The 22,899-nt window shown below is 44.7% G+C and overlaps 1 long non-coding RNA gene across 2 annotated transcripts in view; it reads left to right on the top strand.

The window, feature by feature from the left end:
- Nucleotides 1–22,899, top strand: part of LOC125912165 (uncharacterized) — a 74,561-nt gene that overhangs the window by 8,070 nt on the left and 43,592 nt on the right. The window lies entirely within an intron of this gene.

Below are 22,899 nucleotides of genomic sequence, written 5' to 3'. Positions count from 1 at the left end.
AAGGATCTGGTGTCTCTGAAATTGAATGATGAAGGAAGAAAAGTGATGGTGGTCTACTCTGATCCCTTCCCAAAGGTGTGACTATACCCACTTAGCTCCTCTTACATGTACCCCCTAATTTATCTTCCTCTATACACCCTGGTTTTTGTCATATCTCCTTTGCACACTTGGGGCAGGAGTGACTTTAGAGGTCATTTAAGCAGCTTGCCCAAGCTTAGACAGCCATGCAGAGATTCAAACCCAATATGCTAAGCTGCCATTTCTGACAGAATGAGTTAAGCTTTTGGTAATGGCTGCTAACTTTCTTCAGAGTAACTCTTGCAGATAGTATCTGTAAACTGGGGACAAAGTATGTTTCTAAAAGATTATCTGAAGGTGCTGGGGAGACTGAACAAAAGCGGGTAGACACAAAGAACTGTACATGGTGACTTTTCCATTTTGCAAAGTTTTGGCCAAGAGCACACCTTGGTCTGCCCTACTTGTGAAAGGGCGGGCCTACGCCCCCCGACTCCGTCTTGTTCTGTGTCCTTCACCTAGGCCATGCCTCCACCCCTTGAGTAACCTCCCGCTCACCCGTTCAAACTTCCTGGTCAAAACACGCCCAGCGACCTGCGTAACAGGACTCCGACCCTTCCCCCGCCAATCAGCTGAGGCCACAGCCATTACCTCACCAACTGCCCCTAGGCCCCAATAAAACCTTTGTCCTTTTGAAACTCGCTCTCTCTCCCTGGTATCTCACCGCTGCATTGGTGCAGGTAGGGGATTGAGCTCGAGCTAGCTCGAATAAAGGCTCTTTTGCTTTTGCATCGGACTCGGCTCCCTGGTGGTCTTTGGGGATCACGAATTCTGGGCATAACACTTGGATCAGCTAAATTCCAGCACAAAACCAAACTGTCTTACTGGATTAGAGGACAATGTTTGGGTAAGCATAGCACTTGAAAAATCAAGAGGTGGGGTGGAATCCCAGGGTGGGGGGCAGGTGGGGGGGAAGCCACTGAAGAGAAGTTCTAAGTTGTGTGTAAAAAATTCTGCCCACGTTTCTGGCTGACTCCTGCATAATGTGTGTCAGGCAGACTCCAAGTAGTTCAACTAAAGCTAAAGTGACAACTGAAATTTCATCTGTCATCCATTGCAAGGGAGAGAGTCTACAGTTTGATATGAACCAGGCCTGCTTTTATATAAATCCAGTGCTTTTCTAATACGTAACAATCTAGAATCTCTAGTGTACCATTCATGATATCCACAATACAACCCCAAATACTCTAATGAATGACACTGTTACTACTCTACCCATACTCAAGAAAAGACAATCATAGGAGACTGACTTAGAGATCACCCAAATGTTGAAAACAGGAGGTAAGAAATAGTAAGTCACAATTATAAATAACTATCTCAAGATTGTAAAGGAAAATATAAGCTTAATAAATGAAAAGTTAGAAAATATTACCAGGAAATAGAAATAGTAAATGAAGGACCAAATGTAAACTCTGAAATTGGAAAAAGTTCTCAAAAAACAATCACTGGATGGATTTAACTGCATAATGGAATGACAAAAATTTAATGAATCTCAAGAGAGAGAAACAGAAATCATCCTGATGAGGTTTTGAAATGGTGGTCGGATTCTTGAGAACCTCTTTGGTGCAAAGAGGTGATTTTAGGAGGCACCGGGGCGGCTTAGTCGGTTAAGGGTCAGACTTTGGCTCAGGGCATGATCTCGTGGTCTGTGGTGTGTGAGTTCAAGCCCCACGTTGTAAGGGTTAAATTGTAGCTTAGGGTTCAACTGTAGCTTAACCACTTTTTTCTGCTTCTGTAACACTTCATTGCTCCAGGGATTAAGAGATACGGGAAGAAGTGGCGCCAGATGCAGGGTCGAGAAGGTCAACCGGTTGCGCCTTAATGACAGAATGTCTAGAATAAACACCCACATCCTGGAACTTGTTCCTTTATGTTGTTCCCATATGCTAAGACAATGTGGTTGGGGCTATAAAAACTATACGCTGGCTGTTCGGGACCGCACTCTGATCAAGAGTGTTGGTCCCGATTGGTTGGCCTTGCCTCTCGTTGCAATAAACTTTGCTGTGACTGTCACTGGTGCCCATAGCATTCTGTTCCAAGAGTCGTGTGGATGCAACATTTGGTGCATTGGCCAGGAAAGTTAAAGGTCTGAAACAGGGCCCTTTCCTCGGATTGCTCCGCTGACCCCTGGGAGGAGGCTTGGGATTGGGAGAGGTAAGGAATTCTTGGGGTGCGCCATTTGAATGACTCAACAGGGTCTGCCGTACCAGCTATAGACGCAGAGTCAGGGCTCCTACCAGGACGCCAGTGGACCCCATTTGGGTTGATTTTTTTTTTTTTTGTCAAAAACGATCATATTTTCAGGTGGCTGCCATGGCCTACTGGCCTAGAGATCTCGAACTTGTGTTCTCTTCGTGTCTTAATTGTTTTCTTCCTGTTGACTGTCTGTGCGTCCTTGTCAGTTTTGGCTATCTTTGTCATGGGTCAAAATCAGAGTACCCCCACCCCTCTGAGTCTCATACTAACCCATTTCCAGGACTGTAGGAGAGCTGCCCCCGTTTTCAGCTTCCACATCAAGAAGCTGGTCCTTTGAACTCTCTGTGAGGTAGAATGGACCAGCTTTCAGGTCGAATGGCCTCCGCAGAGGTCCTTTGACCTGACTTTGGTATATAAGATTCATGCTATTGTCTATTCCAGGCACGAAGACCAAGTCCCATATATTGAGGCATGGAGAACCCTCATCGAAAACCCTCCAGATTGGCTAAAACCATTCCTTCCCTCTCGCCTCCCTAAGGTACAGGCTTTGCCGCTCACTGGCCGTCCACTTGAAGCTCAAATTCCGAGTCTTGATGGGACTAAGTGGCCGTCCCCTCTACAATCTGCACCGGAGGAGGAAGAAGAAACTTACCCCCTGCTGCCCTATAGTTCTCGCCCGGAGAATACGGGTCAGGATGCTTCAGACCGGGAGGCAAGCCTAAGTTGAGATACTCCCCTGAGCCCGTCTCACACCGGGTCAGGAACCTCCTTCCATCCCCCTCCCGCTGCCCTACCCCTTCGGCCCAGGGCCACCCCTGCAGGGTGATGTCCGACCCTTTATGACTTATGTACCCTTTTCCACTAGCGACCCTTATAATTGGAAGCTTCAAAACCCCCTGTTCTCAGAAGAACCCCAAGCATTAACTTCTCTCCTTGAAACTATATTTGTGACCCATCAGCCAACTTGGGATGACTGCCAGCAGCTCTTGCAGGTTCTCTTCACTACTGAGGAATGGGATAAGATCTGTCACGAGGCCCGGAAACTGGTGATGGGGCCAAATGGGCAACCCACTGAGGATCCCGCCTTACTCAAGGAAGTCTTTCCTTCCTCACACCCTGAAGATTGGGACCCAAACCTTCCTCACGGTAGGCAATCATTGACCCTATTTCGCCAGACTCTACTGGGAGGTCTCCAAGCGGCCGCCCACCAGCCCACAAACATGTCTAAGGTAACTAAAGTAGTTCAAGGAATTGAGGAGAGCCCCTCAGCCTTCTTAGAGAGGCTCATGGAGGCGTACCGTACCTTTACCCCTGTAGACCCTGAGGCACCTAAAACTAGATGGGCATTAAACCTGGCCTTTGTCTCATAGGCAGCCTCAGACATTCGAAAGAAATTACAAAAAATTAGATGGGGTTGAAGGAAAAAATTTATCTAAACTAGTTGAAATTGCCCCAAAAGTCTTTAACAACAGGGATTCTCAGAAAGAAAGACAAATAAAAAAGATGATGAAGGTGGTAGCAGCTGTCCTGGATGCCCGCAAGGGAAGGGGACCCAAAGCGACTAGAGAATTTCGGTCTGGACAAGAAAAAAAAGACAAATAAAAGGTTAGAGCGCCACTAGGAAAAAACCAATGTGTGTATTGCAAGCAAGAGGGACATTGGAAAAAAGATTGCCCAACTTAGCCCAGTGCAAAACTCGGTCACCCCAGGCATCTATCATGGAAGTTGATTCCCACTGACAGGGCCGCAGCTCGGTGGCCCCTTCTGAGCCGTTGGTTACTGTTAATATAGAGGGCCAGCCTAAGACTTTCTTGGCGGATACTGGAGCAACCTTTTCCATACTAAAACAAGATCCTGGCCCCACCGGGTGAGGAGCAACCTTGGTACAGGGAGCGACTGGGTCTCCAACTTGTAAATGGACCACTGAACAAAAAGTGGATTTGGGCTGTAAGACTGTTACGCATTCTTTCTTAATCATGCCTGAATGCCCCTACCCTGGATTACTAGATAGGGACCTACTGCATAAACTAACGGCTTCTTTGAGATTCACTAAAGGGGGTATGCATGTTAAAGTTGGCCAGGATGGCCCAACAACAGTCATGGTGACTGTGCCACTTGGGGAAGAGGGCCTGCTCACTCCAGTGCCCAATGAAAGTGTCCATACAGTCAATCCCCTCCTTAAAAGCCTCCAGGCAGACTTCCCCTAGGTATGGGCCGAGACCAATCCACCTGGGCTGGCGATTCATCAAGCTCTGATAATAGTGGAAATTAAGGCGTCCGTGCTTCCAGTAAGACTGAAACAATATCCTATGTCCCAGGAGGCTAGGCGGGGAATCGCCGTTCACATCAAGAGTTTGTGTGACTCAGGCATTTTGATCCCATGCAAGTCACTGTGGAACACTCCGATTCTTCCTGTCCAGAAGCCTAACTCATCCGATTTCTGGCCAGTTCAGGATCTGAGAGCAGTAAATGCCAGGGTAATGGACATTCATCCCACTGTACCCAACCCTTATACTCTCCTTAGTTTGCTTCCCCCTTCTCAGGTGTATTATACAGTTCTGGACTTAAAAGATGCCTTCTTTGCCATCCCACTGGCCCCACAAAGCCAGCCACTGTTTGCATTTGAATGGACCTATCCTGAAGAGGGAGAAGCCAGACAGCTCACTTAGACGCGACTCCCCTAGGGATTCAAAAATTCTCCTACTCTTTTTAATGAAGCCTTGCACCAGAATTTAGAACCATTTCGAATCTCCAAAGCACAGGTAACTCTGTTGCAGTATGTTGATGATATCTTGCTGGCGGCCCCCCTCTCATTCAGAATGCCTGAGCACCACCAAGGGACTCTTAAATCTTCTACAAAAACTGGGGTACCGAGTGTCAGCCAAAAAAGCACAAATCTTGAGAGAGGACGATGGCAGCATAGGAGGACGCTGGGCTCACCGCGTCCTGCTGATCACTTAGATTCCACCAACACCTGCCTAAATAACCCAGAAAACCGCCATAAGACTAGCAGAATGGATTCTCCGGAGCCAAGCGAGGATGAGAGGCCCACGGAAGAGGGTAGGAGGGGCAGAGAGGCGGACTGGTGGGAGGGAGCCGGAGCGGAGGGGCAGCCCACTGGCCAAGTAGAGCCCCGGAGTCTGGCTTGCAAAAGTGGACGGGCTGGACGGAGTGTGTTCTGACACCAAGCGGGACTTAACATCTGGAAGGTTATGCTCGGAGAGTGGGAGGGCTGGAGGACAAAAACAACAGGAGGGAGAGTTGTTGAGCCCCTGATGACAGAGCTCAGCTTGGTGGGGAACAAAGGTGCTCGCCAGCACCATCTCCCTCGCCCGTTCCCCAGCCCAAATCCCAAAGGGAACCAGTTCCTGTCAGGGAACTTGCTTGCACCGCACAAACACCCAACGCTGTGCTTCTGCGGATCCATCCCTCCAGCGGCGGGTCTGACTCCCTCCCGGAGCCACAGGGCCCCTCCTGAAGTGGATCTCCGAAGGAAAAGTGAGCTGAACCTGCCCCTCCTGCGACTGTGCACCTTGCCTATCCACCCCAGCTAATATGCCAGATCCCCAGCACCACAAGCCTGGCAGTGTGCAAGTAGCCCAGACAGGCCACTCCACCCCACAGTGAATCCCGCCCCTAGGAGAGGGGAAGAGAAGGCACACACCAGTCTGACTGTGGCCCTAGCGGTGGGCTGGAGGCAGACATCAGGTCTGACTGCGGCCCCGCCCACCAACTCCGGTTATACACCACAGCACAGGGGAAGTACCCTGCAGGTCCGCACCACTCCAGGGACTATCCAAAATGACGAAACGGAAGAATTCCCCTCAAAAGAATCTCCAGGAAATAGCAACAGCTAACGAACTGATCAAAAATGATTTAAACAATATAACAGAAAGTGAATTTAGGATAATAGTCATAAAATTAATCGCTGGGCTTGAAAACAGTATAAAGGACAGCAGAGAATCTCTTGCTACAGAGATCAAGGGACTAAGGAACAGCCAGGAGGAGCTAAAAAATGCTATCAATGAGCTGCAAAATAAAATGGAGACAACTACGGTTCGCATTGAAGAGGCAGAGGAGAGAATAGGTGAACTAGAAGATAAAATTATGGAAAAAGAAGAAACTGAGAAAAAGAGAGATAAAAAAATCCAGGAGTATGAGGGGAAAATTAGAGAACTAAGTGATGCACTAAAGAGAAATAATCTACGCATAGTTGGTATTCCAGAGGAGGAAGAGAGAGGGAAAGGTGCTGAAGGTGTACTTGAAGAAATAATAGGTGAGAACTTCCCGGATCTGGGGAAGGAAAAAGGCATTGAAATCCAAGAGGCACAGAGAACTCCCTTCAGATGTAACTTGAGTCAATTGTCTGCACAACATATCATAGTGAAACTGGCAAAATACAAGGATAAAGAGAAAATTCTGAAAACAGCAAGGGATAAATGTGCTCTAACATATAAAGGGAGACTGATAAGACTCGTGACAGATCTCTGTACTGAAATTTGGCAGGCCAGAAAGGAATGGCAGGAAATCTTCAATGTGATGAACAGAAAAAAAATATGCAGTCGAGAATCCTTTATCCAGCAAATCTGTCATTTAGAATAGAAGGAGAGATAAAGGTCTTCCCAAACAAAAACTGAAGGAATTCGTCACCACTAAACCAGCCCTACAAGAGATCCTAACGGGGATCCTGTGAGACAAAGTACCAAAGACATTGCTACAAGCATGAAACCTACAGAGATCACAATGACTCTAAACCCATATCTTTCTATAATAACACTGAACGTAAATGGACTAAATGCGCCAACCAAAAGACATAGGGTATCAGAATGGATAAAAAAACAAGACCCATCTATTTGCTGCCTACAAGAGACTCATTTTAGACCTGAGGACAGATTGAGATTGAGGGGATGGAGAACTATTTATCATGCCACTGGAAGTCAAAATAAAGCTGGAGTAGCCATACTTATATCAGACAAACTAGACTTTAAATTACAGGCTGTAACAAGAGATGAAGAAGGGCATTATATAATAATCACAGGGTCTATCCATCAGGAAGAGCTAACAATTATAAATGTCTATGCGCCAATTACGGGAGCCCCCAAATATATAAAACAATTACTCACAAACATAAGCAGCCTTATTGATAACAATGTAGTAGTTGCAGAGTTCTTTAATACCCCACTTACAACAATGGATAGATCATCTAGACACACGGTCAATAAAGAAACAAGGGCCCTGAATGATACATTGGATCAGATGGACTTGACAGATATATTTAGAACTCTGCATCCCAGAGCAACAGAATATACTTTCTTCTCGAGTGCACATGGAACATTCTCCAAGATAGATCACATACTGGGTCACAAAACAGCCCTTCATAAGTACACAAGAATTGAGGTCATACCATGCATACTTTCAGACCACAATGCTATGAAGCTTGAAATCAACTACAGGAAAAAGTCTGGAAAACCTCCAAAAGCATGGAGGTTAAAGAACACCCTACTAAAGAATGAATGGGTAAACCAGGCAATCAGAGAAGAAATTAAAAAATATATGGAAACAAATGAAAATGAAAATACAACAATCCAAACGCTTTGGGATGCAGCGAAGGCAGTCCTGAGAGGAAAATACATTGCAATCCAGGCCTATCTCAAGAAACAAGAAAAATCCCAAATACAAAATCTAACAGCACACCTAAAGGAAATAGAAGCAGAACAGCAAAGACAGCCTAAACCCAGCAGAAGAAGAGAAATAATAAAGATCAGAGCAGAAATAAACAATATAGAATCTAAAAAAAACTGTAGAGCAGATCAACGAAACCAAGAATTGGTTATTTGAAAAAATAAACAAAATTGATAAACCTCTAACCAGGCTTCTCAAAAAGAAAAGGGAGATGACCCAAATAGATAATGAAAATGGAATTATTACAACCAATCCCTCAGAGATACAAGCAATTATCAGGGAATATTATGAAAAATTATATGCCAACAAACTGGAAAACCGGGAAGAAATGGACAAATTCCTAAACACCCATACGCTTCCAAAACTCAATCAGGAGGAAATAGAAAGCTTGAACAGACCCATAACCAGTGAAGAAATTGAATCAGTTATCAAAAATCTCCCAACAAATAAGAGTCCAGGACCGGATGGCTTCCCGGGGAGTTCTACCAGATGTTTAAAGCAGAGATAATACCTATCCTTCTCAAGCTATTCCAAAAAACAGAAAGGGAAGGAAAACTTCCAGACTCATTCTATGAAGCCAGTATTACTTTGATTCCTAAACCAGACAGAGACCCAGTAAAAAAAGAGAACTACAGGCCAATATCCCTGATGAATATAGATGCAAAAATTCTCAATAAGATACTAGCAAATCGAATTCAACAGCATATAAAAAGAATTATTCACCATGATCAAGTGGGATTCATTCCTGGGATACAGGGCTGGTTCAACATTCGCAAATCAATCAACGTGATACATCACATTAATAAAAGAAAAGATAAGAACCATATGATCCTGTCAATCGATGCAGAAAAAGCATTTGACAAAATTCAGCATCCTTTCTTAATAAAAACCCTCAAGAAAGTCGGGATAGAAGGAACATACTTAAACATCATAAAAGCCATTTATGAAAAGCCCACAGCTAACATCCTCCTCAATGGGGGAAAAACTGAGAGCTTTTTCCCTGAGATCAGGAACACGACAGGGATGTCCACTCTCACCGCTGTTGTTTCACATAGTGTTGGAAGTTCTAGCATCAGCAATCAGACAACAAAAGGAAATCAAAAGCATCAAAATTGGCAAACATGAAGTTAAGTTTTCTCTTTTTGCAGATGACATGATATTATACATCGAAAATCCGATAGACTCCACCAGAAGTCTGCTAGAACTGATAACATGAATTTAGCAAAGTTGCAGGATACAAAATCAATGTACAGAAATCAGTTGCATTCTTATACACTAATAATGAAGCAACAGAAAGACAAATAAAGAAACTGATCCCATTCACAATTGCACCAAGAAGCATAAAATACCTAGGAATAAATCTAACCAAAGATGTGAAAGATCTGTATGCTGAAAACTATAGAAAGCTTATGAAGGAAATTGAAGAAGATATAAAGAAATGGTCGGGCGCCTGGTTGGTTCAGTCGGTTAAGCATCCGACTTCAGCTCAGGTCACGATCTCACAGTCCGTGAGTTCGAGCCCTGCGTTGGGCTCTGGGCTGATGGCTCAGAGCCTGGAGCCTGCTTCCGATTCTGTGTCTCCCTCTCTCTCTGCCCCTCCCCCGTTCATGCGCTGTCTCTCTCTGTCTCAAAAATAAATAAACGTTACCAAAAAAATTAAAAAAAAAAAAAAAGAAATGGAAAAACATTCCGTGCTCATGGATTGGAAGAATAAATATTGTCAAAATGTCAATACTACCCAAAGCTATCTTCACATTCAATGCATTCCCAATCAAAATTGCACCAGCATTCTTCTTGAAGCTAGAACAAGCAATCCTAAAATTCATATGGAACCACAAAAGGCCCCGAATAGCCAAAGTAATTTTGAAGAAGAAGACCAAAGCAGGAGGCATCACAATCCCAGACTTTAACCTCTACTACAAAGCTGTAATCATCCAGACAGCATGGTATTGGCACAAAAACAGACACATCGACCAATGGAATAGAATAGAAACCCCAGAACTAGACCCACAAACTATGGCCAACTAATCTTTGACAAAGCAGGAAAGAATATCCAATGGAAAAAAGACAGTCTCTTTAACAAATGGTGCTGGGAGAACTGGACAGCAACATGCAGAAGGTTGAAACTAGACCACTTTCTCACACCATTCACAAAAATAAACTCAAAATGGATAAAGGACCTGAATGTGAGACAGGAAACCATCAAAACCCTAGAGGAGAAAGCAGGAAACGACCTCTCTGACCTCAGCTGTAGCAATTTCTTACTTGACACATTCCCAAAGGCAAGGGAATTAAAAGCAAAAATGAACTACTGGGACCTTATGAAGATAAAAAGCTTCTGCACAGCAAAGGAAACAATCAACAAAACTAAAAGGCAACCAACGGAATGGGAAAAGATATTTGCAAATGACATATCGGACAAAGGGCTAGTATCCAAAATCTATAAAGAGCTCACCAAACTCCACACCCAAAAAAACAACCCAGTGAAGAAATGGGCAGAAAACATGAATAGACACTTCTCTAAAGAAGACATCCAGATGGCCAACAGGCACATGAAAAGATGCTCAATGTCGCTCCTTATCAGGGAAATACAAATCAAAACCACACTCAGATATCACCTCACGCCAGTCAGAGTGGCCAAAATGAACAAATCAGGAGACTATAGATGCTGGAGAGGATGTGGAGAAACGGGAACCCTCTTGCACTGTTGGTGGGAATGCAAATTGGTGCAGCCACTCTGGAAAATAGTGTGGAGGTTCCTCAAAAAATTAAAAATAGACCTACCCTATGACCCAGCAATAACATTGCTAAGAATTTACCCAAGGGATACAAGAGTACTGATGCATAGGGGCACTTGTACCCCAATGTTTATAGCAGCACTCTCAACAATAGCCAAATTATGGAATGAGCCTAAATGTCCATCAACTGATGAATGGATAAAGAAATTGTGGTTTATATACACAATGGAGTACTACGTGGCAATGAGAAAGAATGAAATATGGCCCTTTGTAGCAACGTGGATGGAACTGGAGAGTGTGATGCTAAGTGAAATAAGCCATACAGAGAAAGACAGATACCATATGTTTTCACTCTTATGTGGATCCTGAGAAACTTAACAGAAACCCATGGGGGAGGGGAAGGAAAAAAAAAAAAAAAGAGGTTAGAGTGGAAGAGAGCCAAAGCATAAGAGACTCTTAAAAACTGAGAACAAACTGAGGGTTGATGGGGGGTGGGAGGGAGGGGAGAGTGGGTGATGGGTATTGAGGAGGGCACCTTTTGGGATGAGCACTGGGTGTTGTATGGAAACCAATTTGACAATAAACTTCATATATTGAAAAAATAAAGCTGAAATTCTAGACCTTCTAGCAGCCATCTGGGAGCCTGCGAGACTCACGATCATTCACTGCCCAGGACATCAAAAAGGCGACTCCCTAGAGGCAGTCGGAAACCGCCTTGCTGAGGTGGCAGCCCGAGAAGCTGCCCTAACTAAAAAGTAAAGGTTCTTTGGTGCTACCGATCTTAATAGAGCCCTTGCTTCTGCCAGAGCTCAGTTACACTCCTAAAGATTTAGAGTGGGTTTCAAGTAAAGGGGGAAGTATGATACCGGGACAAAAGTGGGTTCAGGATCCTGAAGTTACCTTACAAATTGTAACTTAACCAAATTGTCCCTTGAGACGGGGGAAAATTGGGTTGATGTTTTGCCATTTGCCCTTTTGCTAGCGCGTTGTACTCCATTTGTCAAGGGATTTTCCCCTTACGAAATTTTATTTGGCAGACCTCCACCTATCCTACTGAGGCTAGGAGACGACGTAAAGGAACAGCTGGAACAGGAACCACTTGCTGGCTTCACTCATGGCCCTGCAACATGTACAAAAGGAAATAACCGGGGACTTAAAAGAAGCCTTCACTCATCCTCCTGTTCTTCCCCACCCCTTTCAACCAGGAGACTTAGTCTGGGTCAAGAGGCATGAGCTTAAAACCCTGGAGCCGTGCTGGAAAAGACCGCACACCGTGATCCTGACTACACCCACAGCCGTGAAGATAGACGGTGTCCGAACCTGGATTCATCACTCTCAGGTTAAGAAAACTGCGTGAGGGCAGAAACACCCCAGGCTGATACGGAACCAGAGAACGAACAGCAATGGAAGGTCCAAAGGCACCCAGAGGATCCTTTAAAGATAAGACTAATGCGGGCATAATAATAATTGCCTGGGTTTGTATAATGATAAGCTTGGGAAACTGTATGAGATTGCACCCCCTATCTTTTTGGCCATACTGATGGGAACTCAGGGACACAGTCATGGGAAAGGTAGTAGCGTCTAATACCTCCTCCACTATGCCCTGTTTTTTGTTTGACTTATGTGACCTAGTGGGTGAATCATAGGGAACTTTAATTACTAATTATAAACAGCCAATGGGTTTTGTTCCTCCAGTCCCAGAAAACCCCTATATGACTACTTATGGATGTGGATACAGGGATCAAGAACAAAAATTGGCAGGTATAACAGGGATGTACGGCTGCCCAGCAGGTAAAAAAGATGAATGTGAAGGAGAGGGTCAGTACCACTGCGCCAAGTGGGGTTGTGAGACGCTAGCCCCCTGGCTAGCAGGACAGGGCCTTGACCCCCTAATTACTCTCCTTAGAACCCCGAAACCCCAATGTGAGACCCCAGGAACCTGTAACCCAACAAAAAGTATGTTTAAAAAAGGTTTCTAGTTCCAGTACTTTCCCCTCCTTTTGGGACACTGGACACACTTGGGGTCTCCGGATGTACGCTTCAGGAGTTGATAAGGGCACTTCCTTTACTATACAGAGGGTTAAGAGAACTCCACCCAATCCAATAAGGCCAAACAAGGACATGATTTTATCCCCACTCCTTCTGACTGTCCCTTCCCAATCTACCCTGCAATCGGGTGCCCCCACAAAGTCAGAATTACTGACTACAAGTCATTTCCAAAACCCATTCTCCCCTGAGACGCATTGGTTAGATGTAGTAAATTCTATGTATGCCTGGCTGAATTCATCTCACACCGAGATTGTACAAGATTGTTGGCTGTGTTTAAACCCTAAACCCCCATATTATGTGGGAGTGGCTACAAATGCTAGCATTGGACAAGACATAGAAAAACATGTCATAAAATTGCAAAATCCAAGCATGTCATTGTACCCTTGGGGTTCGCGACCAATTTTAATGCTAGGAGACCTCCAAAGGCAGGGTTGGTGCATAGTGTCCCAAGAATATAATTGGCAGACCTCCCCTTACAAAAACTCTTGTGCAGAAGTGTACATTCCAAGTAGTTCAGATACCGATAGCGCCCAAGATATAGCATACTGAGCCCCTACTGGAGCCTGGTTTGCTTGCTCATCGGGAATTATCCCCTGCATTGCAGCTGCGTACTTTGGAGTCGGCACCTGAGAGATTTGTATCCTAGTTCATATTCTCCTGCAAATATACCTATAGAGCGGAGAGGCAGGGAGAGAACATTTACTTCTATTAGAAGGACAATCCAGGACAAAAAGGGCAGCCCCAATCCTTATTCCACTTCTGGTGGGACTAGGAATTGCGGGATCCACAGCTGTTAGAACTGCTGGACTCGTCGTAGGAGACCAAAATTTCAAAACCTTGAGCAAGCAAGTAGACCTAGACCTAGGCTACTTAGAAACTTCAATCTCTCGGCTAGAACAACAGGTAGATTCTTTAGCCGAGGTTGTATTGCAGTAAAGAAGAGGTCTTGATTTACTCTTTATGAAGGAGGGAGGCCTTTGCATGGCCCTCGGGGAAACATGCTGTTTTTATGCCAATAATTCTGGAGTAATCCGAGACACTCTCAGCCTGGTCAGAGATAACCTTAGAGCTAGAGAACAGGACAGACAGGCCAAGAATACTTGGTACCAAAGCTTGTTCTCTTGGTCCCCCTGGCTCATATTGTTGCTCACTGCCATAGCTGGGCCGCTGCTATTGTTACTTCTTGGGTTAACTATCGGCCAGTGCATTATCAATTGGGTAGTACAGTATGTCAACAGACGAGTTGGTGAAGTAAAAATTATGATGATTAGATCCAATTATGTCCCCTTAGTCCCTAATAATGAATCAAGGGATTTATTCATTAACAAGACAAAGGGGGGAATGTAAGGGTTAAATTGTAGTTTAGGGTTAAACTGTAGCTTAACCGCTTTGTTCTGCTTCTGTAAGTAACACTTCATTGCTCAAGGGATTAAGAGATACTGGAAGAAGTGGCGCCAGATGCAGGGTCGAGAAGGTCAACCGGGCTCAAGGGATTAAGAGATACTGGAAGAAGTGGCGCCAGATGCAGGGTCGAGAAGGTCAACCGGTTGCGCCTTAACGACAGAATGTCTAGAATAAACACCCACATCCTGGAACTTGTTCCTTTATGTTCCCATATGCTAAGACAATGTGGTTGGGGCTATAAAAACTCTATACGCTGGCTGTTCGGGACCGCACTCTGATCAAGAGCGTTGGTCCCGATCGGTCGGCCTTGCCTCTCGTTGCAATAAACTTTGCTGTGACTGTCACTGGTGCCCATAGCATTCTGTTTCAGGAGTCGTGTGGATGCAACAACAGCAGGCTCTGTGCTGGCAGCTCAGAGCCTGGAGCCTGCTTTGGATTCTGTCTCTTTCTCTGCCCTGGTCCCCACTGGTGTTCTCTCTCCCTCTCAAAAATAAACATTTTTTAAAAAGTGACTTTATTAAAGCATGGGGACAGGACCCTTGGGAAGAAAGAGCAGCACTGGGGTTGTAAAGAGAGACTGGTTATATGCTATTGAGTTGGGGGAGGTAAAGACGAAAGGGAGGCCTTTTGATATGCTACAAGAAGACTCCTAAGATGCCAGGGGCATTAACATTAGGACAATAGGAGTTCCTGGAGAAGTGTTATATTCTATATTTGCCTCACTGGGCTCAGGTTATAAAGAAACTTAATTTTACCTGCCATTTCCTTCTTGCCTTTGTTTCCCACATCACTAAGCAGAGGAAGGTGATATTAGGGGCTCCAGGAAACTATAGGTTTGTGGAGATTAGGCTATTGATAAGATTGCTGTTTTCATGTCATTTACTAAGACATTTGTAAACTGATGGAGACGCATGTCCTGTATGACTGTGATTTCTGTTAACCGTTTGTCCCCCCCACCCCCTTTTTTTTTTGTTCTTGGGCAGCCAGGAGTGCCTGAGGAATATCACACATACCCCACCTTGGGGGTGGGGGAAGTTGTGCTAGCTCGTGTTTGGCTCCCAGCTTGCGTTATGGTTCCTCATCAATCCTACCTGAAGCACAAAGAAAAAGAATTGAAAAATACAGAACTGTAGCAACCTATATAGGGCAATATCAAAAGTTCTAATATATTTAGAGTTCAAGAAGAGGAAAGAGAATAAGGCAGGAAAAAATCGATATCTAAATGTGTTGAGAAATATGTATTTACCGCACAACACTGTTGGCTAGGGCGTACAAAAGTTTGTCCTGTTTCAGGAGAGGGGACGACTGGAGGACAACGGCAGCCGGCACCTGTGCGGGTGGATTTCACCCACCACTCACCTCCCTCCCTTCCTCCGCATCTTCTCCGGGCACCTCTTCCCAACGCCCAATCAGCAGTTTACACGCAAAGAGAACCAAGGATGCTTGGCGGACCAGCACATCTCCAGGGGAGGCACGGAGGCTGGGACTGTCATTTACCGCCCACAGCGCGCCTTGGGGGCGGTGACAGCAAGAGCGCGGGCTCAGCCAGAACCCCGTGGGTATTTGCATCTCTGCGGGTGGCGTGTAAGTGTGGACACGCTGCCCGGTAGTGTGGAATAGAGTGCGGAACGGAGATAGCCATGTGCGGCACGGAGATAGGAGAGAAGAGGGGGACCCCAAGGGGAGAGAGCGCGCGCAGGCAGGAGGGCCTCCTGCGGCCAGCCTGAGGACCTGGGTGGTTGGCACGGAGTTTGAGAAGCGACCCTGGGACTGACATCACCACCATCCGGCCTTCATCACTGGAGCTTTGGGACTGGCCTCGGAGCCGCTTCTGCATCTGCGTCTTGCAACACGCTGGCGGACCCAGGGATGAAGAGAATTCCTCCTTGAAGGGAGACATGGCCAAAACATGACCTTACGGAGAATCTAGCCCAGGCCAAGGTGGGGAAGAGCTCCAAGTCCCAGCCAGTGCATCGCCAAGGCTAGTTTTCTTGCACCCGCCGATTAATTGCGCCTCCCTTAGAGTTGAGCTCACCCACCCTTGGGGGGTGCCATCCTTCTGATGAGGGATCATGGGAGGGACTGAGGACAGAGTGCAAGCTACCCCACTTCATTGGATGTGTGTGACATTTCTCAGGCACTCCTGGCTGCCCCAGGACAAAGGAAAGGAAAGAAAACAAATGGCCAGCTGATAGAGATCACAGTCATACAGGACTTGGGTCTCCATCCGTTTGCAAATATCTCAGTAAATTACAAGAAAAAGGTAATCTTATCAATAGCCTAATGTCTAGAAACCTAGAGACTCAGTTTCCTGGAGCCCCAACATCGCCTCTCCACAGTGATATGGGGAACAAAGGCAGAAGGAAATGGCAGGAAATTAAGTCTCCTTATAACCTGCAGTCCATTGACTGATACTTGAGGCTGGCAAGTAAAACGTTTCCCAGGAACTCTCTACGGTCTTAATGCTAATGCTTTGCTAGAGGGAAAAACCACCTTAGCTGGACAATAGCAAGGCCTCAGGTATCTCCGGAGTCCTCTTTAGCACAGCAAAGTCCCTCTGGAGGCCTCCCTTTTGTCTTTACCTCCCCAACTTCGTAGTATATAACCAGCCTTTGTCCACAACCCAGACTTTTCCAGACTGCCCCGTGAGGACAGAAGGTCTCCGCGATGAGGCAGGAGGGGAGGCGCCTCAGCGTGAGCCCCAGCGGTCCCCAACATCCCCCAAAGGACTTGCAGCGACAGAGGCGATGACGGCTTTCAAGGAAGCCTCGACTGCCCTGAACTGGATTCCGTGTCCTTCCCCTACAGCCTGCTGCCCCTGCCAGCTCTCCCAACTTAGTTGATGCCGACATCCTCCCGTGTGCCCCGGCCAAACTCTGAGTTCGTTCTGACACCAGATTTCCTCAGACTCCATGTCCATGAAGTTGGTAATTAGTGTTGTCTTGTAGATAAAGTGGGGACATTGATCTACACCAGGGGTTCTCAACATTGCACCACTGATACGGTAATTCTTCGTTGTGGAGGGATTTCCCATGAATTCTATGCCATTTTGGTGCACTGCAGGCTGGGGCTTCCCAGGCCTCTGTGTACTCAATGCCAGTAGAAGCCAAACACATCCTCAAGTCGTGATAATCCAAAGTTTCTAGACGTTGCTAAATGTCCTAGTGGGAAAAGGGGCGGGGGTGGGCAAGATGACCCTCTATTAAGAACCACTGATAAACTCCTGCCCTTTGGCTGAATTGGGGTTAATAACCCTCTTCATAAATGCGGGAAACTGATTCAAGTCTTGGCACTGAGCTCATTCAGAGATTAAGATTTGAGACTTTAGTCTCAGCATCTTCGGGCTATGCTACCTTTGCTCCTTTTCTTTGCTTTTATCCTAAAATCAGCCTCATTCAAGCCTGGCCTTCCAGGCCAGGCTGGAGTTTGAGTCAACTCAGCAAGGTTCTTCGTGACCCTTTTGGAACCTCACACTTCTTTCAGTTTAGCCTGTAGAGAAAATACAGAGATAGATAGCACTTTGTTCTTTACCTGAAACCCAGGGAGCAAGTGAATGATCAGCAACCTCGCTGATTGTAGTCTCTGTGGCTTGCACTGCTCTCCAGAGCCTTTTGGTCCCACAGGCAGGGAGTTATGTCGTGGGTCACTTCTGGTCATTCGAAACAACCAGATTGGGAGAGACACATAGGAGAAGCCAGCTGCTACCTCGGACATGTCCACGAGGGGCCCCAAAAGAGTCCTGGCCAGAAAGAAAGGCAGCCATTCCCTCCTGTTAGGAAGGGAAGAAAGCCTATGAGATTTCAGGACCTAAAGTTACCATAAATCAACCTCATCTGGATCCCTGTCTTCCCATGTCTGGTGTAAGTGAGTTGAGTCTCCTTGCCAAAGTAAACAGACGGACAACCTTGGTCAGGCTACCAGTGAGTAGGCAATCCCCAATCTTGCCTTGAACTTCCTTAGCCAGGATTTCTATGGATTCCAAGGGTGCAACTGAATACTTTTTTCATTTGCCCTTACTTAAAGAAGAAAGGAGGCCCCTGGCTGGCTCAGTTGAAGGAGCATGTGATTCTTGATCTCCAGGTCAATTTGAGCCCCGGGGTGAGTGTAGCAATTACTTAAACTTTTGAAGGGAGGAAGAGAGGGAGGAAGGAAGGGAAGATCAGGTGTGAAGGAAGTAGGAAAACTGCTACATTAAGGAAAGCTATCATTCTTGATATCCTCACAACCCCTCTCCTTAATTTTAATTGCACTTTCCCAGGTACATCCCCAAGTGGGACCCATTTTACTCTCAATGTACAGTAGATAGGGCCATGTATGAGGTTAGCAGGTTCACAGATGAATATTTGAAGTATAATAGTCTTTTTTTAAAAATATACATTCCAGGGGCACCTGACTAACAGTCAGTAGGGCCTGGCACTCTCGATCTCAAGGTCATGAGTTCAAGTCCCATGTTGGGTGTACAGCTTACTTAAAAAATAATAAACATATACATTCTAGAAAAACATATAACACACTAAGCTCAACAGTATCACATTTACAAAGATGGAAAAGAAGAATTATATATTAGCAAATGAACACTGTCATAAAAGGGACCCTAATTATCTGTTGTTTCCACTAAGGAAAAGATCTCTTTTTCCTAGATCTTTTTTTTTCTTTCCTAGTCTAGTCTCTCACTTTCTCAAAATCTGACATTCAGTGCCAAATCCTAACGTTAGTGTTTTGATTCCAGACTATTCTTTCCACTCAGCATGTTTGCCTCTCTTTCATCTTCTTATATTTAGAAAAAAAGTTGTCTCTCTTTTTTTTTTTATTTTTAATGCATATTTATATTTGAGAGAGAGAGAGCGCACAAGAGGTGGAGGGGCAGAGAGAAAGGGAGACACAGAATCTGAAGCAGGCTCCAGGCTCTGAGCTGTCAGCACCCACGAACCATGAGATCATGACCTGAGCCGAAGTTGGACGCTTAATCAACTGAGACACCCAGGCGCCCCAAAAGTCAAGTCTTTTCTTAAATCTCCAATTTGCAACATCAGATCTCACACTCAGGTTAGCCAATTAGAGATCTTCCATAGGCCCCTATGTTCCTAGAAAGAAAAAGTGTAAATAACACAAGGCTTTATTTCATAGTAAACGGTTCCTAAAATCAAAGGCCAGAAAAGTGATCTAAATTTTTTTTGTTCAGGAAAAATCCAGACTCTGCTGAGTGTTGTAGACACTTAGCCTCTTCCTCAGACTGCAGACAACAGATTTATTCTTCCCAGAGGGTCCGATAGAGAATCTTTGACCACGGGAGTCAACCAGTGCATAGGAGGGCATGTGTCCTACACTGAAATGAGAGGAATGAAATGCCAGCACATCTTAATCTGTGTGACTGTTACATAGAGTTTTACATTTTTTCAGAATTGAGCTGTTGAAAAAGAAGAGCAGAACTAGAGGACTTGTGCTACCTGATTTAGGACTTACGAGAAGTTATGGTAGGAGAGGCAATGTGCTAGTGGCAGCAGGGTACACAAATAGGCTTAACTGAGAGCCCTGAAATTGACATCTACTTGGTCAAATGGTTTTCATAAAAAATAGTTAATGAGGGAAGGAAATAGGTTCAATAAATGGTGTTAGAACTAGTACCTATATAGGGTGCCTGGGTAGCTCAGTCAGTTAAGCGTCCGACTTCAGCTCAGGTCACGATCTCACAGTTCGTGAGTTTGAGCCCCACGATGAGCTCTGTGCTGACAGCTTGGAGCCTGCCTCAGATTCTGTGTCTCCCTTTCTCTCTGCCCCTTGCCCGCCTGTGCTCTCTCTCTCTCTCTCAAAAATAGACATTCAAAACAAAACAAAACAGTGTCCATATTGATGGGGAATGGAGACATAGAGACCTATGGCAAGGAGTTTGGATTTTAATTAAAACACGCGAAGCTCATCCTCATTTCTCCTAAAAAGCCCCCATAATTTTAAATATCTCAACCAGAAAAACAGCTACAACAGCACCATTTCATCAACGGAAATGACAGACAAGACTCCCTGAGAGGAAGCATTTTGTAGTAGCTTCTGCACATGCGCAGACGTGGAGCACAGCCAGGTTTCCCACACACCTGGCTCTAGGAGTGTTTACTGTGGGTGGGTTTTCCTTCCCTTCTGACCACGAGTCAGTGGTAAATCCCTGGTGGCAAAACAGGGTCACAGCCAGTGCTGGGGATTGAAAGCGAACTGAAAGATGAGTCAGTTGCTGTTCAGACAGACACCAAGACGCTACAGTTTTGGATCGGAGCCGAGGTTACTGCTGCCACAACACAGAGTGCTCACCCTGCTGGCAGATGCATTTCCTTTCATATTTCCTCTGTAAGAGTATTCACATTTTGTTGCTTTGTTCTTAGACAGCTTACTTCTGGACAGGATGCTATAGAAAACACAAATACTTAATGTGTTGTTCTTTTCAGAAATGTTGTTTGATCAGAAGGTAGGATATTGAACAAGATAACTAGGCTGTCCTCTTCAAAAATGGAATGCCATCAGAAACAACAAAAACATGGGAATGAAAGCTGGTGCAGCCATTCTGGAAAACAGTATGGAGGTTCCTCAAAAAACTAAAAATAGAACTACCCTACAACCCAGCAATTGCACTACTAGGTATTTATCCATGGGATATGGGCGTGCTGTTTCAAAGGGACACATGTACCCCCATGTTTATAGCAGCCAAAATATGGAAAGAGCCCAAATGTCCATTGATGGATGAATGGATAAAGAAGAAGTGGTATATATATATACAATGGAGTATTACTTGGCAATCAAAAAGAATGAAATCTTGCCATTTGCTACTATGTGGATGGAACTAGAGGGTATTATGCTAAGTGAAATTAGAGAAAGACAAAAATCATATGACTTTACTCATATGAGGACTTTAAGAGACAAAACAGATGAACACATAAGGGAAGGGAAACAAAAATACAAAAACAGGGAGGGGGACAAAACATAAGACTCATAAATATGGAGAAGATACTGAGGGTTACCGGAGGGGTTGTGGGAGGGGGGATGGGCTAAATGGGGAAGGGGCACTAAGGAATCTACTCCTGAAATCATTGTTGCACTATATGCTAATTTGGATATCAATTAAAAAAAATAAAAAATTAAATTAAAAAAAAAACAACAAAAACAAAGACATCGGGGGACAGTTCCAGGTAGTAAGGATGGAAGTGCAATTTAGGAACTTTAATTAGATCCTGGGGAAATATCAGTACCACAATACACACTCTTAATCCTTAATCTTTCTCTCATATTTACATGATATAGACACAGATGTTAAATGCATCTGTATGTATACACATACATGTTTATATAGATAGAACATTTTTTAAACAAAGGGAAAATTATATCTGCAGCATATATTAGGTAACATTACTGGATTAATATTGTACTTAGATTTGATAATTGAATTGTATTATTGTTGTATAGGATAATGCCCTTAATATCAGGAAATACATGCTGAAGTATTTAGGCGCGAAGTGGGCTTGCATTTACTAAAGCAATAGGAATGCAGGTATGGGTGCCTGTAGACAGAAAAAGCAAATGAATGTTAATTGTTGAATTCAGATGAACAGAATACAGGTGTTAGTTGTATTCTTCCAACTTTTCTGTAAGTTTGAAATGTTTCAATGTGAATAATTTTGAAGGAAATGGACTGTAAAACATGGAAGACTGAACGGCTGAGTCCTGGACTCCCCCTTACAGAAGGGTGTGACAGTCCTCAATACTATCTACTGGTACAAGAAAATGTAAGTCACTAGTCTGCTGTACACACCTATCTAAAGGATCCTTTCCTGCCACATGGGAAGGAAGTTCAAGAATTCCTTACACCTAGATAAATGGGTTAAAAAGGCTTAGGGTGGAAAGCCGCCTCCACAGGCCAAAGCACCCAAGGTTAGCTAGTGAGATATTATAATGGGATCACGAGTAACTTGCTCTCCTTAAAGCTGCATGCTCCATCAATCTTAAAGATGACGGCTAATTAGTTATATCCCCTACAGGAAACTACTTTCCATCTGGCACTAGTACCTTATTGCCTTCAAACAACTTCAAACGCCACTTGCCCCCCAGACCCTTTGCTTCGTACATGTAACACAGATTAATGGTTACTATCTGATGGTTTCCTTCTGCACATTCACCACATGTAAAATCTTGAGAGCTCAATACAGAGAGGAAATCCCCGTTTGGGGCTCTTGTCTCCTCCCAGACATTTACCTCTCTCGGTTTCATTTCTGCATTCGTTCTCTTGCCAGATAAGAGAGAACGTAGAATTCCTGATCTGTGACACTGCCACCCAGGGTTTGTCCTTCTTACACAGATCAGCCTTCTAGCCTGGAAATCTAGTAAGTTTAAGGCTACTTTATGTGTTTCAAAGCTTCAGAATAAGATGTCCTGCTTTTATAGCTGCTTGCAAAAGACAAGTCAATGGGTACTTATTTTCAAATATAAGGAATTTTTCAGGAAAAACAAACAAAAGCCCAAATGAGAGTGGAGTTATCTGAAACCTACCAGTTCCATGTAGATACTCTGTTTCTCCCTGTGTATTCTAAACAGAGACCTCTAGGATGGAACTTCTGCTAGACCTGTACGGGAAATATAAGGGTGAACAGCAAACTCTCAGGATCCTTCTCTGGCAGAGATTATATCATCGTTTCTTTGGGTCCCCAACAATTAGGTATGTGAGACTGCTGCTCTACTTACAGACTTTACAGATGCCTGTGAAGGCAGAATTTTTCCC

The sequence above is a fragment of the Panthera uncia genome (genome assembly GCF_023721935.1).
Source record: "Panthera uncia isolate 11264 chromosome C1 unlocalized genomic scaffold, Puncia_PCG_1.0 HiC_scaffold_4, whole genome shotgun sequence".
Lineage (NCBI taxonomy): Eukaryota > Metazoa > Chordata > Mammalia > Carnivora > Felidae > Panthera > Panthera uncia.
Note: the sequence above shows the minus strand (reverse complement) of the source record. Positions and strands in the feature narration are given on the sequence as shown.